The sequence below is a fragment of the Squalius cephalus genome, assembly GCF_949319135.1.
Source record: "Squalius cephalus genome assembly, chromosome: 18".
NCBI classification, from domain to species: Eukaryota; Metazoa; Chordata; class Actinopteri; order Cypriniformes; family Leuciscidae; genus Squalius; species Squalius cephalus.
In genome coordinates, this window is record NC_137139.1 from 20222808 (window position 1) to 20245918 (window position 23111).

Sequence of the window (23111 nt, forward strand, 5' to 3'; positions counted from 1 at the left end):
AAGTATTATTGTTATTTTTAATCTAAAGCGAGATGGGTGTTCATTTAACGACTGTAAGGCCGATTATGAATGTAATTTGATACTTACGACTGATCATGCCCAAACGCGCCGAGTCGCGCCCAGTCGTTGTTTAAAATCTGCTGCAGTCTTAAAACGTTTCAGCTGGTCAGAACGCGTCATCGTTGTGAACGAAACGAACAGGCGTGTTGAAGGAACCAGTCTAGACCGACTGAAAGCAGCATTGTTCAGTTTGGAAGAATATCTTCATACGAATGTTGTTCATAACAATGAGAGAGGGAAAGGAGCCGAAACTAGGTATTAGTAATGTGTAAAATTACTATAAAATAGCGTTAGGGCATGCTTTTTTTTAAAAAAAATAGGACATAATTACTGCTGCATTTGTAAACGCAAATCTGACGCCGACTCACTCAGATTGAACTATCTTATAAAGTTCGAAAGTGCCAAATGCTCATGCGTGAAACGCCGAAAAGCAGCAATACGAAATGTTCAAATACGTCTGTCTAGTCTAGCACATGTTTAAATATGATAAAAAGAAGGGGAAATTAAATAGAAAAAAAAAAAAAAAATTTTTTTTAAAGTGCAATTAAACACAAAACGCATTTGTGTGTGAACGGCCCCTGCAACCTCCCGATAGATTCACTGAAGGAATATGTTACACGGATTAAAAAAAAAACAACAACAAAAAAAAAACGATTTGCTGGTGTGATTCAAATTGCCCACCATAATACTAGCAATGTTTAGGCAGTCATACACAGAAGTACTCGCGCACACACACATACACACACGCGCGTTTTTAAATAACAAAATGACCAACCTGATTGGTCCGCGTCTTACGCTCTGTGGGGGTTCAACCAATCGCAGCGCGCGACACTGGAAAGTGGGCAGAGCGTTTTCAAGCGCACATTATTCTTCTCGCAGGAAGAGCCGCTTTCAAGCAAGGGGGGGGGGGTTCTTTCTTATAGAAAACAGAGAGAGAGAGAGAGAGAAAGAGAAAGACAACACTGTGTCCCAACACTGACCCGTTACCAACACTCCTCACCACCATAAATATTGATAAGTGACAGCCATATCATTAATATCGGTGTGCTAGGGGTGTAAAACGACTCCAAAACACTTGAAGCGGCACTTGACTCTCATCCGCTAACCGCTGCTCAGTTACAACAACATCTCAAAACGCAAAATCTGATGTTGTAGAGAAGGATTTCAGGTAAGTTCCGCCTTCGTCTTCTCGAGCATACGGAAGATGATCTGATTAGCTTATGGCTCTTGCAATTAGCTCCTTGTGTTAATCACAGCCACTGTAAGCTGCCATTGAGGGGGTGTTATGCTTTATTAATACAGGAGACATTAGCTAGCAGGCTAGCATAATTATCAACATCATCCTCCTCATCATCAGTGCGTGTATGTTCCAACGATTACAGTGTTTGACAAAGATACATATTTTGTTTTTGTTAATGCGCTGATATAATCATAACGCCGTGACATGAAGTCATCGGAAGGACAGTGGACCCGGTCAGATGGGTTATTGGAGAGTTTTGACAGGATTGAACTTGATAGTTTGGCTTGTTGTTTTATGTCTTGCACCCGAGTCACGAACGCTTTGTTGGCAACTTGTGTGCGCGCACAGGCACGCATGCATCTCGTTCACGGTGCAGGCTTTAATTGCACTTAGCCTAATTTTGATCTGCTGAGATAGTGTCATTGCAAGATTGCGAGGTTACCTAGACGAATTAGTCTCGCCTGTCTCCTGATGTCTAACTCAAACCTGGTTACCAGACCACATAGTTTTATTCTCAAATGTGTCCTGAGAGGTCAGGTGACAGTATCTACACCATGTTTGCTCTGTGTCTGGCTTGTCAAAGATGTGCTTTGAAAGATCAGTCCACTGTTTTTATGGTTGTTGTCATCAAGGTTCAGCTGGGCATTTGTATCTGTAGTTTTTATTGCTAGAACTTGCTATCTAAACAGTTTTCACAGTGATAATTTGTTCTTTGTTTGTTTGAAAAGACATGAATTGATAAAAAACGCACATGCAAAAGATTGACTGTGAAGATTCAATCAGTGTAAACCACCTGTTTACATTTCTATTTTGTGAATGTATGTTTTGAATTGTGTCTTATTTTGCATGATTGCAAAAACACTGTAAATGATTTGATAGATACACAGATAAACACTTCATTAGCAGCCAGATAGGTTAAACTCTACAGCAATCAAATTCTACCACGTATAATTAAGTGAATACAGAACAAATGAGAGAAGTTGACATGAACAAAATTTACACTGTAATATATACCCCATACATTACAATAAATGTATAAAAACAAGCATTTGCACTTAAGTAGTTTTGCCATTAAGGAACAAGAAATAATAATGTTTATGTAGGTGTATGATACCACTTTGTGTGGCCTGATTATGCTGGCTGGTGTTTAAACATTAAATTATCCAGCTTACACATGGGGAATCAATAAACCAGCCAATGAATCAAATGTGAGGCCCAGGTTGTGAGCCGCACCTAAACACCCTCATGTTTGCTTGGCATTGAATAATGACAAATGTTTTTTTTTTATAGATGCAACTGGTTTTCATTAGGATGGTTTCCACTGTCTAATTAGATTTAGGTGAAGTGTAGTATAGACATAGTTATAACGATTTGACATTCGAGGATGTTGAAATAGAGCTGGCTAGTCACACTTAATTGGAAATATACTGAATTATATCATAATCACTGCATTGTTTTCTTGTCCATTCAGCATGCAGTAAACACAGGCTGAATTGTACGGCCACCTGCCACTGTGTTGCGCTAAGACCAAATGGCACTCTCAACAGCTTGTGATTGGAGGAGGCAGAAGTGTATTTTGTTGTGGTCATTTTTCTCCAATGCGTTAGATAATCCTTCATACAGTACTCAGCCGATCTGTTCTGTTTTGCTAAAATGAATTAATGTGTAAAACTGTTACTTTATGCTCTTTCACTTGTTAGTATAGATGGCATTTTTCTTCTGTTTGTCAGGGTTCAATAAGGATGGCTGGACCGAGGCCAGGGTGTGAGGGTTTCGGGCCAGTTTACAGAACAGTCACTTGCACTTTTGGGCCAATGCTATTGCAATTGGATTTACATCCATTTTTATGCTATGCAAACTCAAATGTTTGGTTTTCTGTGGTGTGTTCTGCATGGTTGTTGAAATTTCTGTTGATTTGTCACTGAGATTCTAGCTGGTTAAAAGGTTTGCCAAAATTGCAAAAACGACTTGTTGTGATAATCTTAAAGACATCAGTAAGAATGTTGCAAATTTTTCATTGTATATTGTTGTTGTCCTGCAAAAGGGTTTTTATGAATGAAATGGATTTACATTCTAGCGGAATACGAGCAAAAATGTGTCGAAAAATAGTAAACTTAAAATATATTACTTAATGTAATTGTAATGATAATATATTGTAATTATAAAAATAATAATATATACAATTAATATAGGCTAGTAGTTATAGCAGATATAAAAATACATGGCTAAAAATAAAAATTAATCGTTCCCTTTTTTCAGTGGGGCAGTGAAAATCTGAACGACTTGGCCATCAGGAGAAATCTTTATTGTTGAGCCCTGCTTGTTATCTGAACTATTGTTTGTAGTGACACTAGATGCAATTGAGCCATAGTTGGCCATTTAATTATTTTGCAGAATTCTGACATTAAGGCACATTCTCCTCACAAATAGACTTCTCTTAAGCACAATGGCTTAGCTTTATGGTGTCTCCTTAACAGTGATTCTCAGCACCATCTGCCTTGGGTTATGTGCTTATCTAGCAGGCTGAGAGAAAGTAAAAGAGAATCAAACGAGCTGGGATTATCACATGAGCATTTGGTCGTACACGGGCATCAAAGCTGATTCCACCCATTTAACAAAACACTCAGACCCACAATTATGCCTTTTAATGAAGAATGTATAACACTGACATGACCAGGTTCTGGTTTGTTGCTGATGTATTCGTGCAGTTGTCAGAGACTTGCAAGCAGATTGAATAACTCTCAATTTGCTATTCTCTGATGATCTTGTTATTTCAGCGTCATGCTACAAAAAGAGTGTGTGGGAGTCTTAACTGTGTAGGAGAAAGCTATTAGTAATCATTCTCTGCTGGCCAAAGGGCATGAGAGTACTCTCAAGGGTATCACAGAGCAGCTATGTAAACTGTTGAACAAAATCAGTGTCACACTGACTCACAGCTGTGCTCATTTTTCACCCCTAAAGGCGACGGCCTATTGTATTTGCTGTACATATAGGGCTTGCTCAGCTTTTGAAAACAGGTTAAAGCCCAGCAAATCCTTCTCATTTCAAAAGCAGCACTCAATTCAGCCACATCCTGACTTTTGAATGTTGTTTCCTCAAACACAGCACCTGTCATTTTCATATTTCACCATAATAGTAAAGAAGATAAATGGTGCTGTTGAGTAGTTCTTGGATTTTAACAGCAGAGAGGGTTGTCTTGGATGAATAGCTCAACGATCACAATGCTAAAGGCATGTTCATACCAAAATGCGATAACTATAACTATGAAGTCAATGCACTGAAATGGAAATTCTGCAGAAACTAAACAATTACATTAATAATCAGTTATTTAATCAAACTTATTTGACAAATAGCTAAAACTGAGTTGTACAAACATTTAAATTGCACATAAGGCAGTTTTTATATCATCTTTTTAATAGCAGAATTGTTTCTATTCCAGTTTGTTGGTGAAGACATCACTTAACAGGTTAAGTAAAAAATACAATGAACATGTACAGTGCATATATTTAGTAAAATGAGTCCCTGCCCCTTTAATCGCCGTCTGTGTTTTTATTTGTTCATCAGCTGGAACAAATCGTTCTAGCTGATGAACAATAAAACATAGACGGTCAATCAGAATCCATTTGTTTTCAAAGAGCTTGAGCATTTACAGTGGTAGACAACATAACTGCAATTCACACTCATAATAAACAGAACTTTATCGTCCATTTGTTTAGACTGTTAATAGTTATTGTTGTAGTTAGCGTTCTTGGTGTGAAGGAGAAGTGATTCTCGTTTATTAGTAGTTTAAAGCTGAACATCACAGTTGGAGACACCTCACTGTATTATCCACATCAGTCAAGCTGTCTTGCGCAGTCCTAGAATCTCGTACTCTTTTAGGATAGAGCCAGCAATCTGGGGATCGGTGACAACAGAAGTAATCTGGTTAGCGTTTTTGGCATGGCGTGAATCCATCTTTTGAGCAAGAGTGTGCTCAGAATCCACCCAAGAGGGCAATTTGGGGAAGCTGCTGCCAGGGCCAGTGTGAAGCAATCATGGGGAGAGCAGTAAATAATGGGTTGTAAATGGAAGACATTTCCTATGAAGTGTCAGTCAGACGACTGGAGGGGAGATCCCATGTGGATGCTGGTGTGCTCTCACTGCCTCGCTTCTCCGAGCTGATTTGTCAATATTTAGGCAGGGAGAGGCAGCATTTACATAATGCTCCATCACACTGACACACTGTTCCTTTTGATCCGAGCCTTGATTCGTGTCAGATAGTTGAATGACCTGGCGTGTGGCTCGGCACAGACTTGGATATGTATTACAGTGCAGTGACATTTGGTGCTTGGAGAAATGGAGGCAAACGATAAGGTAGATTTTGCTGCAGTGACTTAAACTATTGTCTTTGTTTATTCAGAAGGGGCAAAAGGATCATCAGTTAACGGAATAGTCTAATTAAGCTTAATCAAGAGTATTTGTTATAATGTTGATTACTGCAAAAAAAATCTAAGGCACTTACAATGGAAGCGAATGGGCCTGTGAAATTGTAAAATACTCTTTTTCAGTAGTATAGCCACAGGACATAAACCATAATACAATTTTAGTGTAAAATCACTTTCTATTTTTTTGTGTGTGATGATTATATCCAATTTTACAACTTTGTTGCCATGATGACACAGCGTTGTAAACTCTTTAATAAGGTGCTATTATAAATGTGTAAACTTCACATTTCTGGTTTTAAATCCTTTGAAATGATTTATTGTTGCAATCAACATTATGCCACAATGCTTTCTACAAAGGGTGCTCCGATTGATCAGTCGCCGATCGTTATTGGCCGATAATAGCTTTATATAGTTTAATCGGTGGTATAGTGAGATCGGTCTCTATAAAGGCCGATCAGATGGCGCAAAACTCGCGAGACATTTTTTTTATTCGCAGCTAAAATTGCTTCTCTACATTCACTGGTTTTGCAGTTCTACCAGGTGTCTGAAAAGGAAAATAAACTGCAACGTCTTTGCGGAGAGCTGAGAAATTGCAACAACAGCAACCCTACAGCAATGACAGCCAGAAACTGTGGCTGTGCGATTTAGTGCATTTCTTTCCTTCACAGCGGTGCGCTTTCGTTCCTTCCTAAAAGGCCGGACTTAACATCCAAATAAGCTAAATCAGTTATTGTCGTAAAATACAGCCTACTGTTGCTAAACTGCAGGATGTGCTCGATTAATAAAAAGAGTTAATAAAACTGCGTTAAGCCACGAAAGAGATACTGTTCCAAAGTGAACTTCGAGCTTCGGGTTCACGTGTAACGGACGTAGGCCAGTAAGAGCTGTGTGTGTAAACCTCACTCCCCTGGCCTCAAGAGATGCGATAGCAAATGACGCTAGAGGCTACATCCTTGTTACCTCGCCCGCCTCCCACACCGGAGACCCCGGTTCGAATCCCGCTCAGAGCGGGTTGGGTAGGACCGGTTGCACACTCCTAAATGGTTAACACAGAAATATGTCAAAACGCCTGGCTTGGTGAGTATTCGCTTAAACACCGTCGGTTGTGTATGAAGTGAACATAAAAAACAGTTGGGAAATAAGTCGCATGCGGAACAGTATATTGGATCCGTGCATTCGGTCTTAAAGTGACATCAGCCTAATATTTCTGCTGCCATCTGTGTCATTAATGTTAATAAAAAAAAGACAAAGAAAAAAATCACTCACTGCTCTTTAGTAGATTTAGTAGGATTAATCTTTATACAGTGAAGACTATGCAGTGTTGTTTTACATTACATTTGACTGTTCTGTCTTTTTCATTTTTAGGGGCCAAGCCCCGAAGGGGCTATGGCACCTATTGTATCTGTTAGTTTTCTTATTATTATTATTATTATTATTCTTCTTCCTCCTCTTGAAGTCTATGGCAGCCCTATGAACCATACATAGGAAAATGATGAAATTTGGCACACTTGTAGTGATGGTAATGAAAAGTAATTGTAGCAATTTTTGAGTCTCTAGGTCCAACTCTATAGCGCCACCAGCAGTTCAAAAATTCAACATTGAAATGGTTATAACTTTTGAACCCTTTGATCTAGAAAAATGAAACTTAGTACACCTGATTCATCTCATCATGCTGATTAGAACCAATATCTTACATTAAGACTCCGCCCATTACAGTAGTGGCCATTTTGAAAAGTACAGTATGCAGTTTTTTTGCTACTCCTCCTTCAAAATTGGTCTAATTTTGTCCAAACATGTACTCAAATGATCTTCGGACTGAGCCGCATAAAAGTACTGTCCCCGATTTTTTTTATTCTTCTCTGATCAAAAGTTATGACGTCGCAAACTTAACGAGGTCGACCCAAAATTGGTTCAGAAGCTATAGCTCGGCCAAACTTTGATCAATCGAAACGAAAATTGGTACACTTCATCGGAAGCATGATCTGAGGTTCCATGCCAAAGTTGGGAACAGCGCCACCTACGGGTCATGAGATATGGAAAATGCATATTTTGGCCAATAACTTATGAACAGTTTGTCAGAAAATTATAAACTTGGTGTCTATCGATTCCTTGGGTCATGACAAATCCGTGGATATCGATTTTGCCATGATGGGATGTACCACGTGTCCGCCATTTTGAATGATGTCATAATTTGCAATATCTTTTAAACTATTTGAAATTTCTTCACCAAATTTGGTATGGATCATCATTAGCATGGCCCGAAGGTACCTGAGAAATTTGATCACAGCGCCACCTAGTGTTCCAGAGATATCATTGTTTTTTGAAAAAACGCTTATAACTTTTGCTAACATTGCTTGAAATTTGATTTCTTTATGTCAATATATTCCTTGGCTTATGCCGATTTCAACGATATCTCATATGTTATTTATCAACAATGTGACTGGCCGCCATATTGGAGTGAATGTAAAACAGTTTTTTCGCTACTCCTCCTTCAAAATTGGTCTAATTTTGTCCAAACATGTACTCAAATGATCTTCGGACTGAGCCGCATAAAAGTACTGTCCCCGATTTTTTTGCTATACTGGAAAAAAAAAGTTATGATGTCGCAAACTTAATGAGGTCAACCCATAATTGGTTCAGAGGCTGTAACTTGTGAACAGTTTGTCACAAAATCATAAAATTGGTGTCTATCGATTCCTTGCGTCATGTCGAATCTGAGGATATCTATTTTGCCAGCATTGGATGTACCACATCATAAGCTATATTAGCATTAAGTTAGCTTAGCATGCTAATCTCGTTAACATGATTTTGTGTGCTCATTCACACACTGAAGCCTCTCCTCTGCAGCTTTGTAAAACATGTCCTCTGGGTGGCGCAAGTGGTTCAACCATGCGTCATGAATCCCGAACCATTGTGGTCGTGGGTTCGAGACCAGTGTGGGGCGACTTTGAAATTGTGTATAAAATAATAATTTAAATTCCTTCCGGCTCTGCACTGCTGTTGGTGCTTAAATGCTAGCTGTGCTGCTGTAATTGATGTGCTTACTGTGCTTGATGTACATTAAATTTCTGATGTTTTGCTCTTCTGGCTCCGCATTGCGCTACAGCGGCTGTTGCTTGCTCTGCCTTGCAGGGCTTGGCCCCGTATTGCTGCTTGCAGCTATATTTATTATTATAATTATTTATATCACAGGAAGACTACATTTGTGAAGCTCTATATCTTTTCATTTTTTTATGCTTAAAATGCATTGTTGTTGAGAATAGTTGGCCTATTATTTCTTTCGGTGATCGGTATCGGCCAGTACTGCTTCCAGTGATCAGTAATCAGTGATCGGAGCACCCTTACTTTCTACTGACCTTAAGTGAACCCAGAACATTCTTTTAAAGCATTGAGGGGAAAGTTAGTTCCTAGATTATCTCATCATTTGTCTAAAGAGGCGTCCTCTGGTTAACGTAACTCTTACCTTGCTGGTCATAAATCGCACCTCTTCTTTTCTTTATAGTGTGTAACTGCTGGCTGCCATCTGTATAGCCAAGTAGGTCATTCTTTATGCCGCTGTTGTTCAACTGTAAGGTCTGCTTTGATTTGCAAAGACAGCGCAACTGCAAATCACCCTTGTTTGTTGGAAATCCATGATTCCTCCTTGAAAGATCTGATACCCTGGACAATGCTGTCATGCTTCTTCCGAAGAGCTCTTGATGGGCCATTCAAATTCTGTGTACTCATTAAATTTAACAGTCTGACAACACACACTCTGACAGCATGCATAACAATCCAGCTCTTTCATTCTTCTTAAAAGATGTTTTCTGGTGTGTGTGTAGCACAAATGCCAAAAGCGGGTAATTGGCTGCAGCAGTGCTTTCTGCATCTGTTGTTTTAAGATATTAGGCTGACACTCAGGGCAGCCTGGCAGAAATGAGACAGGCCTCCTTTCTTCCTCTCTGACACCGAGAGGCTCTGTGTCTTGAGCAGGGCTGATTTCCTTGTTTCTTGACAGTTTTCGAGAGAGTCATGCAAATGTATTGTACATCATTTTTCTTGTTGAGTCTAAGAGGATAGAAAAACAAGCAGTAAGACATGCTGCGGTTGTGCTGTTAACTGTGTAGCTGCAGATACTTTTTGTAGGCTAATAATTTCGGCAAATGTAATAGGTATGTGATTATTGCACAGATGTTATGTATTTTTTTATGTACACGGCTCTATGGACCACTTACGAGATGCCAGTTAAAGCCATAAAATGAAAACTCAAAGAACTGCTAGGAAATGCAAAGACAGCAGGATGAAAGACAATTTAACAATCTTGAGGAGAAAATTTTAAAATAATATAAATATTTTATTATCCCACTTGGTTACTTATAATGTTACTTTTAAACATCCATTAAGAAAAAACATATATTAATACCTAGAGAAAAAAACAACAACACTGCAGCAAAATTTAATTTAATTTAACCTTTTCATTCACAATATTATTTAAGCCATAGAAAATAAAACATATTATTATTATTATCGTTATTAATATTATTATTAATGTTAGGATTATGGTTAAAATAATTAAAAAAAAATATATATATGTTGTGATATTGCCGTTTTTGCTTTGTTTTATGGGGTTTTAGGGATGTTTTAATAATATACAAGTGGGATTATTAAATATACATATTTTATTTGATATATTTATATATATTTAATTGTATTTATATATACACACATTTATTTATTTGGTAAGTAGCCATGCAATAATTAAGATAATGTAAATTCAGCCATCATTAACGCAAAATAACGACCAAAGTTTTACTTTGCAATAACTACCAGCTCTCTGTTCATTATCCATTAAATGTATTGATGGATAACAGGCCAGTTCCTTTAGTATTCACACAGTTATGAAAAGCATAAAAAAGGTCAAGAGTCAAAAGCAGTCAAGCTTTGACATTTGCCTTAGTAATGCAGAGTGTGTTGCTGTATTTCGCCATGTAACTGTGACCAGACACCATCAGGCCTGCTGATGGTACTTCCTGCCAGCGAGCAGCTTAACGTAACATGCTGAAGAATTATGGGACCCTTCGCCAGATTGCTCCAAGATGTCCTCCCAGATCAGACAGAACTGTACTATGGGAGTCATTCTGTGGAATTGGGGAGGGGGAGAGACATTCATGATTTTAAAGCAAAGCCAAAGCAGATGTTGGGAAATGAAAGTACGAAAGGCTTACTATAGGCTTCCATGACGTATACCGAGAGCAGGAAGGGGTGTGGGGAGCATTAACAAACTGTTTTGAGAGTGAACCACTTGGCTGCATGACTGCTGTCAGTAGAGAGGGTGGAAAATAAGATGGCATCTTGTAGGAGAATGGAGCCATATTGGTCCGTCCCTGTTGACTGAAGAATCACACTGCTGATTAGGTAAAAGATTGGCTGCGGTAATGACGCCACATAGAGTGAACGTCGCACACAAAGCGTCGTGAAAGTCTCTGCATACCGGTGCTTTATTGCTTCGCTCCTGCAGCTCCCTTGAGCTGTTTATGTAGAGCCTCATGGACTATTGTACTATCATTTGATAATGCCCATTTTCAGAGTACAGTCAAGGGATGTGCATATACACACATCCCCACATGCACATAGACAGCCACTGTTTTCCTTGACACTCTGAGTCTGTTTCCAGTCTGGTTTGTCCATTTGTAAGTGCATTAGTGTGAGGAACGAGAGAGGTGGAGAGGAGAGGATGTATTAGCAAAGCCATACAATTTTCTCAGATGCATTAGCACGGGCCGGGGGAGGAGAGCCCAGGCTTTTGCACTATGTTTGACATGTGCCTTTCAGTAACATCCCTTATAAACCTGCTGGCCCATTAACCATCGCTTTTAAATATTGAACCAGCTTGTTTAGCAAGACTTGAGCATCTGAATCATCTTAACCTTAGAGCGCCTAGCTAAATACATTGATTCTTAAACTACCTGTTTTGTAGGGCTGCATGATTAATCAAAATAAAACCGAAATCTTGATTAAGAAATGATTGTCACAGATTTCTATCATAATAATATAGTATTTTATACAGGTGAAACTTGAAAATGTTTAATATCGTGCAAAAGTTCATTTATTTCAGTAATTCAACTTAAAAGGTGAAACGAATATATTATATAGACTCATTTCATGCAGAGTGAGGTATTTCAAGCCTTTATTTGTTATAATTTTGATGATTATGGCTTACAGCTTATGAAAATGTTCTAAATTTCTGAGATTTTGAATTTAGGGTTGTAAGTAAGCCATAATCATGATATTCAAATTTTTCAAGTTTCACCTGTAAATCCTTAGACCTTTGTTTGTAACGATTTATAGTCATATAGGCTGCCTGCATGTTAACAGGTAACCCTTCAGTTTTTCGTAAAATAAGTTTTCTGTAAAATAAAAATATTATTATTGTTTTCTTCTTCTTATTTTATTATGATATTGTTATATTTAATCTTAAAGGGATAGTTCACCCAAAAATTACAATTCTTTCATTAATTACTCATCCTCATGTCATTCCAAACCCGGAAGACTTTTGTTCATCTTCAGAACACACATTTAAATCTTTTGATGAATTCTGAGAGCTTTTTATTCCTCTGTTAACTGCTATGCAACTACCACTTTGATGCCTCAAAAAGTTCATAAAGAGATCGCAAAACTAATCCATATGAATTGAGCGGTTTAGTCCAAAATTCGCTTTGCATGATGAGCAGATTGAATTTAGGCTTTTATTCACATATAAACATTCATCAACTCGCACATCTTTTGTGGTAAACGGAAGCTCAAGTATGTTTGCTTCATACTCGTGTGTTATGCTTCCGCAAGAGGTTTGTTCTCGCACGTCAAGCAAGTTCGGTTGAGCTATGTTTGCTGATCAATGTTTATATGCCGTTTCCATACATAATTTCATGCATATCGCAAATTATATTGTATCTTTCACATCTCATATATTTGTCAAATACAGAGAGTAACGAGACACTTGAAATTTGCTAGTTTCTAGTTTTTTTCACAAATATTATTAAATTAGGAAATATCAGACACCATATTTATTTGTGTTAAAGCCCTTTTTTCTCAATATAGAATGTATGTGCTAAAGTTAAACGGAAAAAGATTGTGTCAATACTTGATAAGTTGTCGATAAATAGCATTTCCTAAAATGGCGTAACCGCTTTGAAGCAATCCTTGCATGGAAATGTACTGAAGACCGCAGTAAAAATATAAAAACTGAAAACCGTTATTTTAAATTCTAATCAGATTTCACAATATTGCTGTTTTTAATGTATTTTTGATCAAATAAATGCAGTCTTGGTGAGCTTTTTTCAAAAACATAAATAAATTCCCCACCCCAAACTTTTGAACGGTACTGTCTTCAGCAGAATTTACAACAAGCTCTCACACCGACCGACCCCAAGCCAACAGACATTACGTTTTTTTCTCTGTACCTTGGGCAGCACATGTTAGAGAGAGTTGGCATTTAATGGTAGGTTCACCCTTTGTTTATATTTTCACCCAGACAGGTCAAGGTAAAGATAATCAATATTCATCAGTTATGCTTGTGGCCGACCTCCTTACACTATTGAGTCAGGCTTGTATACACAATCGACTGGTCCCATAGGCAGTAATGGATGAAAACGATATATGTGCAGCTGCATGTCCAGGTCATATCAGTCCGGTGGAGATCATCACTGTAACATTATAGGCCCGAATCTTTCTTTCTTTCTATTTGCTTGAATGCTTGTCTCAGTCTTGGTCTTCGATTAATCTTCAAATCAGGAGAGAGGCCACCATCAGATGCTGACATAAAAGCCTGACATTGTTCATGTCTCGGTCATAAAGCAGGTTGTATAGTCATTTATATTGGCTGGGGTTTTACTGCAGCACCCGCACAACGCAGAGTTCCGTTTGATGTTTTAATGGGGAATATGTGAGGATCTGAAGGTGTGAATTATGTGCTTGAGAAGGGAGGGGGTGGTCCACTGTCTTTGTGTGCTCTAATCAGTCCTGACTCATCAGAGAGCGGCGCTAAGACTCTCCTCTCCTCTGCCCTTCATTTGCCCTTGCACCACGACCACTTCCTCTTCACGGCATGACCACTTATTGGTGTCTGTTAGACAGCACCTCTTTTTTCGCCTTCTCTCAGATACTCTTCTTCGCTCTGGTTTGCTGTAGAGTGGTGCATGACGATGAGTTTGCACCTGTAGTTTTCCTCCTTCCTTATTACATGCTGCTATTGTGGCGAAGACAAGCAGTGGAGAGAGGAACGGCGTAAACAATAAACCACGGCAGCGCTATCTAATGGATCAATTTGTAATAAATCTGTTGCCTCGAGCTGTTGAGAGATTCAGCCCTTGCAAAGGTGACTGCATTTCTCCATCCTGAGCACGGCAGCTCGGACGAGGTTGACAGAAATATCAATGCATTTAATGAACCCACTGGTTCGGGAATGCTGGAAAATGTAGTGAAGGCCAGTAATTCACTTATCAAAACAAGATTTTCTCTCTTTTATCATTGAAGTGTTACCCTGGAGCTCTCACGCTATCGTTCTGTGCCAGCCCGTATGTTCTTTTCTTCTCTGGTTGCATCATTTGCATTTAGGGGCTTTGATTGGACTGGGCAGATGAGGCTCTTTTGAAATGGCAAATAAATACACGTTGCAGATGGATTGATTTTAAAATCATCCACCTCTTTGAGCGCCTGTAATGATTTCAGTCGTCGTTCTGTGTTTTTAGAGTGAGCTAGCAGTTCTATCTGTTTTTATTATACTGAAAAGCCATAACATTGATGGTGTCTACTCAAAATTTAGTGCTTGAGATAGTCACCCCAATATTTCTTCATAAAATGGAAACGCGTAAGTGGCGGCAGTGGTTGTTTTGAGAGCGGTGACGGGCTAATTCGACACCCACCATTTTATACTCCTGGGGTTTCACACGGCACAAACGTGTCACGGGGCGCTGCCTCATGAAAAAAAACAAAAAAAACATTCACTGGAGAAATTAGACGAGAAGTGCTTTAAAGTCTAAGTCAACAGAAATATTGATTTTATTTAAATGGAAGTATTAGCCTCAGTAATAAGTGGAAACGAGTAAGGGGGTTAGTTCAGCCAGCACCCATAAATCTTTAGGGTGTGCAGGAGCTTGTAGTGACATTTTTTTCTATTTAGAGGAAAGACGGCTAGTTTTTAATTTTTTATATATATATATACACACAAATACTGTTCATTTATTTTCAGTTATTTAAATAAATGTATATAATAATTGTGAATTTCTATTTTAATATATTTTAAAATGTTATTATTCCTGTAACGGCAAAGCTTAATTTTTAGCCATTACTCCAGTCTTCATTGTCACGTGATCCTTCAGAAATCATTCTAATATGATACTCAAGAAACATTTCTTATTATCAATGTTAAAAACAGTTGTGCTGCATAATATTTTATGGGAACCGTGGTGCTTCTTTCTGGCTTCCTTGCTGTATATAGACAGTTAAAAAAAAACATTTATTTAAATTTTTTATTTTTTTTTGTAACAGACTTTACTCTCATTTTTGATCAATTTAATGTGTGCTTGCTGAATAAAAGTAGTATTTTCTTTAAAAAAAATACTCTACTCTGTTTTAATATTTAACACTGCATATTATGAAACTGTTGCATTTTCTGTGGATGATGATAGGAAATTGGTGCAGGATTGTTGTGTAGGAAAAGATCTGGAATTAATTTTCTGTGTATCAGTGATCATTAGGGACCTTAAGGAATGTAAAATATCTGTGTGGATCGACAAGCCGACGCACTGTCTTCATATCAGTTTTCCTTCTTGTATTATTATTGCATGAACACCTTGATTGGCTTATGATTTCATCATTGTATTTTTCTGCATTTTTAGTTTTACACGGATGTTTCTTTTCCTTGCAAATGCAAAGCTATTAAACCAAGTATTTTGTCTGCTTTGATTTCTAGGGCGTGTAATTTGAGCTTCTGCCAAATTGAACTGTTAAGTGAGTAATTCTCTGTTCAGACAGATGCACACTTTGCTCAGAGGTGCTACGTTCACACATTACGCTGACAGTGTTCATTTTTAGCTTTATTTTTCACAACAAACTCTTTAAGGGCCCTCTTATCATGTTTACACACCTCTCTTTTGCTTATTGCAGTTATTACAGTATTCCTCTTTACTTGGAGAGCAGCTCTCCTCCTCCATTCATCCTCCAATTTGAAGAACGACGTGCGTGTTCCCATGCGCTTTTTAAACAGTCCCGTCACATGTTGTCATCAAGGGGAACGTCACGGTACAAACGGCTGCGGGTGAGCGCAGATGAGCGATGGCTCGTGCTCTCACTTGCACTTTCTTGTAATTATTGGAATTGATGTTTTTGCCGAGACGCTCCACATCTGTACAATCTGCAATAAAGAAGGAGGGAGTGCTGAAGCTGCTAGACTGATAATAAAAGGCAATCAAGCTTCCACTTCCTGCCTTTCTCACGCAAAATGAAGCAGCAAAAATCCTAATTAACTGATCGGCCGAAAACACCCTGCGTATTTTCAGCTACTTCTCTAATGAAAACACCTAAGCACAGACTGCTATTGCAACCTCTCTACCATCGACCTCCTAATTGTTTCCCATAGCTGATTTCCACTGTTTAAATAAGTGATCCCTTGATGCTGATTGGTCAGTACAGCAATCCATCCATGCGTGATATTTCTAACCGCTATGAAGCTAAATACTTTTTTTTTTTACCTAGATAACAAAAAGTGTTTATAAAAAAAAATTGCCTACCCTACCAATAAATATATTTTTTTCCCACATTTTTACTTTCATCATCTCCCTGTTAAAGACCCCTGTTCTAGCACTCTGTTCACACTGCAGCTGAATGTGGCCCGAATTAGTTTTTACCGCAAACTTGCATGTGTAATACATTCAAAACACCTAGCATAAGTAAATGTAGGGAATCGTTGCAATCCTGATGAAGTGTGAAATTACTGGACAGAAATGAAAGATGCAATCTAATATATAACGTAATAACCACATGATTTCCGACCTGATCACATCGTAAAAAAAATAAAAAAAAATCAGATGCATATACAATTTATGTCCAAATTGCAATTGAACATCAGATAATGCACTTTGAACTTGTTCATAGTGTTTAAATATCAGACCCGTTTCACATGAGCACACAAAAGTTAGGCCACATGCAGCTGCAGAGTGAACATAACCACTGATTAGTAGTTGACCGGTGTAGAATTTTTTTTTTTATGGCTGACAACCCTGACAACATAGCAAATAACATGCTGCAATGAAATTGATATTTATTTTTCATAGTTTTCACTAAATTTAGAATTAAATTACTTGAAATGTAATATAGGCTATATAAAAAATTACAATTACTTAAATGAAATAGTATAAATCTGACAGAGTTCTCTCAAATTTCATTAATTTTCTTTAATGAAACTGGCCTTAGTCAAAAAAATATTTGTAGCCATTTGAAATAGGACGCAACCACTGCATCTTAATCCCGATCCAAACAAAGATGCCCCACACATAGCAATAGCAGTTGTTTTTAAATTTCAAAATTTAGATCAAAAACAGAATGGCCTAACTTCAGATTTCTGAAATTATGTTACATAAGACGCACCTGCACAAAACAAAAACAGACAGACTGAATGAAAATGAAAATTCACACTCTGACAGTAGGTGGCGCTTATGGAACAGCAGCTGTTTCTTTGTTTACAGCTGTATACAAAGCAGTGCTGCGCTTATAAACACTGCTTTATATGAGGGAAGAGGAAAAGAAAATGCCATCAAAACAGACAGTCAGTTTCTTTCAGAGATAGCCATATAAACCCCCACCCCAATTCAATATTTATATTTCTCTACCTAGGCCTATACTTCATGAGCTTGCTGTGCCTGGTAGAGTATTTTCTCTGCTGGTGCATCTGTGCTCTCCTTTCCTTTTTGCGTGTCTCGTCTCTGGCCTGTGTTAACGTCCTGTTTACAGACTTCGTAATATTTCCACACAAATTACATTTTGGAAATTGCAATGCAGTTTGTGTGCAAGTCCAGAATAGAGAAACGCATCTAAAATCACATCAAAATAAAACGCATCTTCAAAGACACAGTCAGGGGGAGAAAGCATCAAATATACTCCATTTAAGCAGTAAGGTTCTGGAGGTGTGATGAATAAACTCTACAAATGTGTTTTTAGGCACAATGTGCTGTAGCAATATAGGTTTGTGCAGATGCACCTGGCCGGTCGGCCGGTGCATCTCTAGTGTACAAACATAGTAAATGTTTAACTACGCCTAACAACACATTTTCTTGAGTTTATTCATCACACAGCACAACCTCCCGAACCTTACTGCTTAAATGGAGTATATATGATGCTTTCTCCCCCTGACTGTGTGTCTTTGAAGATGTGCTTGAGAAGGTTACTGTGATTGCGAAAGAGAGCCGCTCTGCCTCCTGAAGGTGTCTCGGGGGTCCGTCGCAGTAAATCAGTGAGCTGAAGCTGGCCTCCCTGATGGTTATCAGTGCTTATGTAAAGTGCTCTGTTCCCCCGCTGTTCTAGAGAGGGAGGCAGGCGCGATTGATCTCGCCATTGATTTCCCACATCGCTGCCTATTTCTGATGACACTAGAATTGTCTCTCCTTTTAGTCATCGCAAGTGTTCTTTGAATCCAACCTTGTCTGTTAGCGAAGGCGGAATCGTCTCGTAATTGAAGCGGCTCCGTAACCTTTTTTTTTTTTTTTTCTTAGTGGCGAGATTAATTATTGTCTTGTCACAGGCAATCATTTCTCACTTCTAAAGCAAATTACACAGGGGTCGTACGTTCGTGCTTCGCCACTGAGTGCCATTTATTTCTGAGGGGCTGTGGTTCCTTTTGGAGAAGGGCTTTAGACCATGTGTTTCAAGGCTGCCTCTTCTTTTGGTATTTACCTGTAATCCTGTTTCTATCTGCCTGTGGAGGAGGAGATGAGCACAGCACCTCCCCACTACCAGCATTGCTCTTTGTTTTGTGAAAGACTCCAGTAGCTCTAGGCCTAGGGGACAGACTGGAGAGCAGAAGAGGGGCTCTGCCACTTACTTTCCCCTGAGAGCGTTCACTGCTGCCAACCCGGCGACTGCTGCCGAGTCGCCCACTGTCACCTGACCTGGGTGTAACCCACAGAGAGACCACATGCTCCTCTGAGCAGAATGCTAATTAGCGGGGAATTAAATTTCTCTCAGTCTCATTCATCTACACTTAGCAGCAGGAGGCCTGTGTATTCTCCAGCACAATCAGTTTATTGCTTGGGAAAAAAAAAATCCTCCCGGTAATGCTTGATAGTACTGCTAACAGTACATCCTGTTTTGGTTGACAAATATATTGGCATATATATATTTATATAAAAAAATACAATATAAATATAAACCCTAAACTTTTGAATGGTAATGTATCACAGTATCCGTGAAAATATTAAACAGCAAAACTTGTTTTCAACATTTATAGTAATAAATGTTTCTTGAGCAGCAAATCACAATGATTTCTGAAGGATCATGTGACACTGAAGACTGAAGTAATGGCTGCTAAAAATTCAGTTTTGCCATTACAGGAATAAATTACATTTTAAAATTGATCAAAATAGAAAACAGTTATTTTAAATTGTAATAATATTTCAAAATATTACTGTTTTGCTGGGGTTTTTTTTGCCAATTCGGCGACTGCTGCGACTACTGAAAGTGGAATGTAGTATGCCAATAAAAGGTCAAATTATCTGACATATTGACCTTGACACACTAATGAATTTCTTTTTCATTTTTTATTATGCTTTCAGGATAGTTTGAAGTTGTATGAATTGCATTTTTAAACCAATTGATACAAAATATAGCATTATTCTTTTTTTCTATATATCTTCGCCACGCAGCTTAGAACCAACATATGGGATATTATTAGATGCCCATCCGTTGTGCTTGTCCATGTTGTCATCTCTCACCTCTGTGTCGACTGTCAGTGCACAAAGCGGGTTTTCTGTCAACAATTATCATGTACGAGCTCATTGCAAACATGAATTAATAAAAGGGAGGTGAGGCGGTGTTGCCTCATTTGCCTCACGTAGAGACGGGCTTGTCTCAGGCAACCGGAGCAGCACGTCGTAATAAAAGCCAAATAATGCTCCTGACAGCAGCAGTTTAAATTTCACTCCTCACCCAGGCAGCTTTTTTCACATTGCAGCCATCAGTCACTCCACAGTGTGCCCTAGAGTAAAAGAGAAAGAGAGAGAGATAGTTGTGGAACAGCATTATTCCTTCAGTGCCTCACCAAGGCTCAGTGTCGCAGTCTGCTCTGCTAATCAACGCCATGCGCTGTGAATTACAGAGTAAACAATACACAATGCTTCCTCTCACTCGTGCATACAGTCTCTCTCTTTCTCTCTTCCTCCTCCCTAGAGCATTTTGTCTTGCCTCTGCAGCCGTGGAAACAACAACAAAAAAACAGGGGAAAATAAATGGCAGATTCATTTCATTGTCCCTTCTAACCTACCTTCTTGAGCTTGTGCCAGCGGAGAGCTTGTCTGCCTTGTAAATGGCAGTATGGTGATAAGAATGATGAAAGGGGGCAGTGAGTGTGACCTTTCCTCTGATAGAACGATGGTCAGAAGCGGGAAATGGAGAGCAGGGGAGAGGTAGAGAATATGGATATGTTTGGGAAAACATACTGCCATAGTCCTCTTACTTCTGAATGTGGAACTTTTCTCTCTGCATGCAGAGTGTGTGTATATGTATTTGCTGAGAAAAGCCCCTCAATGAAGATAATTCAAAGACTTTAACTGATATTGTGGCAGAAGAGTAAATCATTTTGTAATAGGTAAACCACAAACGTGGTTTTAGTGATTGTGTAATGTTCATTTTTCGGACTATTTAATTGAACAGCCTATGGTAGATTTAGGGGCCGTTTACAATTAATCGCACTAAATCACTCTGCTTAATTGCCAACCCTAAAAATAACAATTTTTAATTCCAATATAAGGAACGCCACTTGATAAATTAAACATGCGGAGTGATAAAGTCAAGTGACAACAATGTAGCTGCTGTCTCATATAACAAGGACAGTTTTTCTAACTGTCTTTAAGAAACAGTAGCTGCTGTTTTCATATATACCTATTATTCAGTAAGTAATTGAGAAGCTAGTATTCGATTCCAAAGAGCGTGTCACTTAAAAGGGAAAAAAATGTTGAGTTTGGAAATGGTCCCGAGAAACCATAACAGGGTAACAGTTGGCCTGTGAGATTATAATCTCAGGCTGCAGAGATCTGAGGGAGGTGGAGGGGGCGAGCCATGAGAGCAGAGTGTTTTATATTCTCTCCCAGGCTGTGATGGTGATGCTCACAGTGCTGGCTGTTATGTGTTGGTGTGAGGCGAGCTCTGCAGCACCACCTGATTTGACTTGGTAATGCGGCATTGATGAGTCTGGGGGGAAATCGGCCAGAGGAGCACAAATGTGCTGCAAAACTGCAATGTTAAATATGCTGTCAATTCTCTCTCAGCCGCTGATAAAAAGAGAGAATGGAGTGAGAGGAAAAAGGAGGAGAGGGCAAGGAGAGCGATATAGCTGTCAAGTGCACATGCCCGTCGCCGCCCGCCTCTCCTGACGGACGTGAATGCGCCGGCTAAAAGGTTTTGATTGGCACCGATGTCAACGCTAAACTCATAATGTGTTTCTGCAATGCTAGATCTCTCCTTGAGAAATGATTAGGCCACATCAGAGAAAGGAAACACTTTCACTGTTTAAAACATCGTGGTGAGAGAATATTGAATATGTTCTGGAGGGATGAAAGCTGAGAGTGGAAATAAGGCCAAGCTATTAATTCCTCTGATGGTTTTTAAGAGCACAGTTTTATTGGTGCTGTGGCCTTTCTTTGCACTCAATCTCACAAGCACAGTAGTTTCCTGAGGACGAGGGTATTGGCCTTGACTAAAGGTAATTAACTTAAAGATTAGGTATAGTCAATTTCCAACACTTAGTTTATAGGTCAATGACAAATAAGAGTGTCCACGATAAAAAAAAAAAAAAAGAAAAAAACAAAGGAAAATTCCTTTAAACATTTAGTTTAAAACGCATGTTGTCAAGGTTTTGGAAAGGTGCTCTTTAGATTCATGTTGGTTTTATACGGTTTTGAAAAACATTTTAAAACTTTTTAAACATCTTAAAACTAAGTATTTTATGCTCACCGATGCTGCATTTAAAAACAGTAATACGATGAAATTTTATTACAATTTAAAATAACTCGGCACCAATAACTTGGTGCTCAAAAATATTTATTATTATTGTCCTACTTATTAATATGATGTAAAGAAAGCAAAAAAAAAAAAAAAAAAAAAATTAATGTCGTTACTGTCAGTTTTTAAAATGTAATTCATTCACTCATTCACAATAGTGTGTGTGTGTGTGTATATATATGTATATATGTGTGTATATATATGTATATATGTGTGTGTGTGTATATATATATATATATATATATAATAATAAAATTTTTATATATATATATATATATATATATATATATATATATATATATTAATAATAATAATAATAATAATAATAATAATAATAAAAATTATATATATATATATATATATATATATATATATATAATAGAGAGAGAGAGAGAGAGAGAGAGAGAGTGTGTAAAAAAAAAAAAAAAAAAAACACAAAATGATTTAATTTTCTGCCGAATTATTATTTAATGCATAATTATTTAATGCTGCCGATGTTAATTCCAAATTCTGTGCTATCAGTGGATGTGGACGCAGTTAATATTAATACACTCTGAACCGAAGAATGCCAGCATAGCTTTATCCCTGTGACTAGGTAGAAGAGGAGCAATAAAGCCTTGTCTGGAAAAGGATCAATACAGGATATGACAGTCCTAATGTGATGTCTGAGCTGGAGAAAAGGATAAAGATAAAGGATTTAGGTGGACGCAAACACAGTAGCAGCACCATGATGTTGCCACCTAACAGCTGCAGTGCTGTTTATTTAGTTGTTTGATAATGATGCTTGACCTTTCCATTCAAGTCTGCCTCTGAGCATTCACACCCCTCTGCAGCGAATCTTTATTCGTGCCTGTAGTCCGAGGCCAGAAAAAGCTGTTTGTTTGTGTGTATGTGTGTCATCGACGTTCCTGGCTGTTAGTGTTGATGAGCGCCTCGCTTCTCTCAGGCCAGTCCCTTCATGCTTTTCCAGTCCCAGGAGTGGATTGTTTCAAATTAGTATGCATTAGGTGGTTAGTGCAGAGCGTTTCATTATGCAAGATTGCACTAAACTGTCTATGTTATGATTAGCCAGTTTCCCCTAAATCAAAGTCAGGCACATGCTACTGCCTTAATCTCTTCATTTTCTCACAGGGAGCCGGCGC

At 38.3% G+C, this 23111-nt stretch overlaps 1 protein-coding gene across 2 annotated transcripts in view; it reads left to right on the forward strand.

Moving 5' to 3' along the window:
* Positions 1-883: 883 nt before the first annotated feature.
* The window catches only part of rerea (arginine-glutamic acid dipeptide (RE) repeats a), a 158797-nt gene continuing 136569 nt past the window's right edge, over positions 884-23111 (forward strand). For both annotated transcript variants that reach the window (XM_079848814.1, XM_079848815.1), the window contains exon 1: positions 884-1228. The gene's annotated coding sequence lies outside the window, so the exon portion shown is untranslated. The remainder of the gene's footprint in view (positions 1229-23111) is intronic.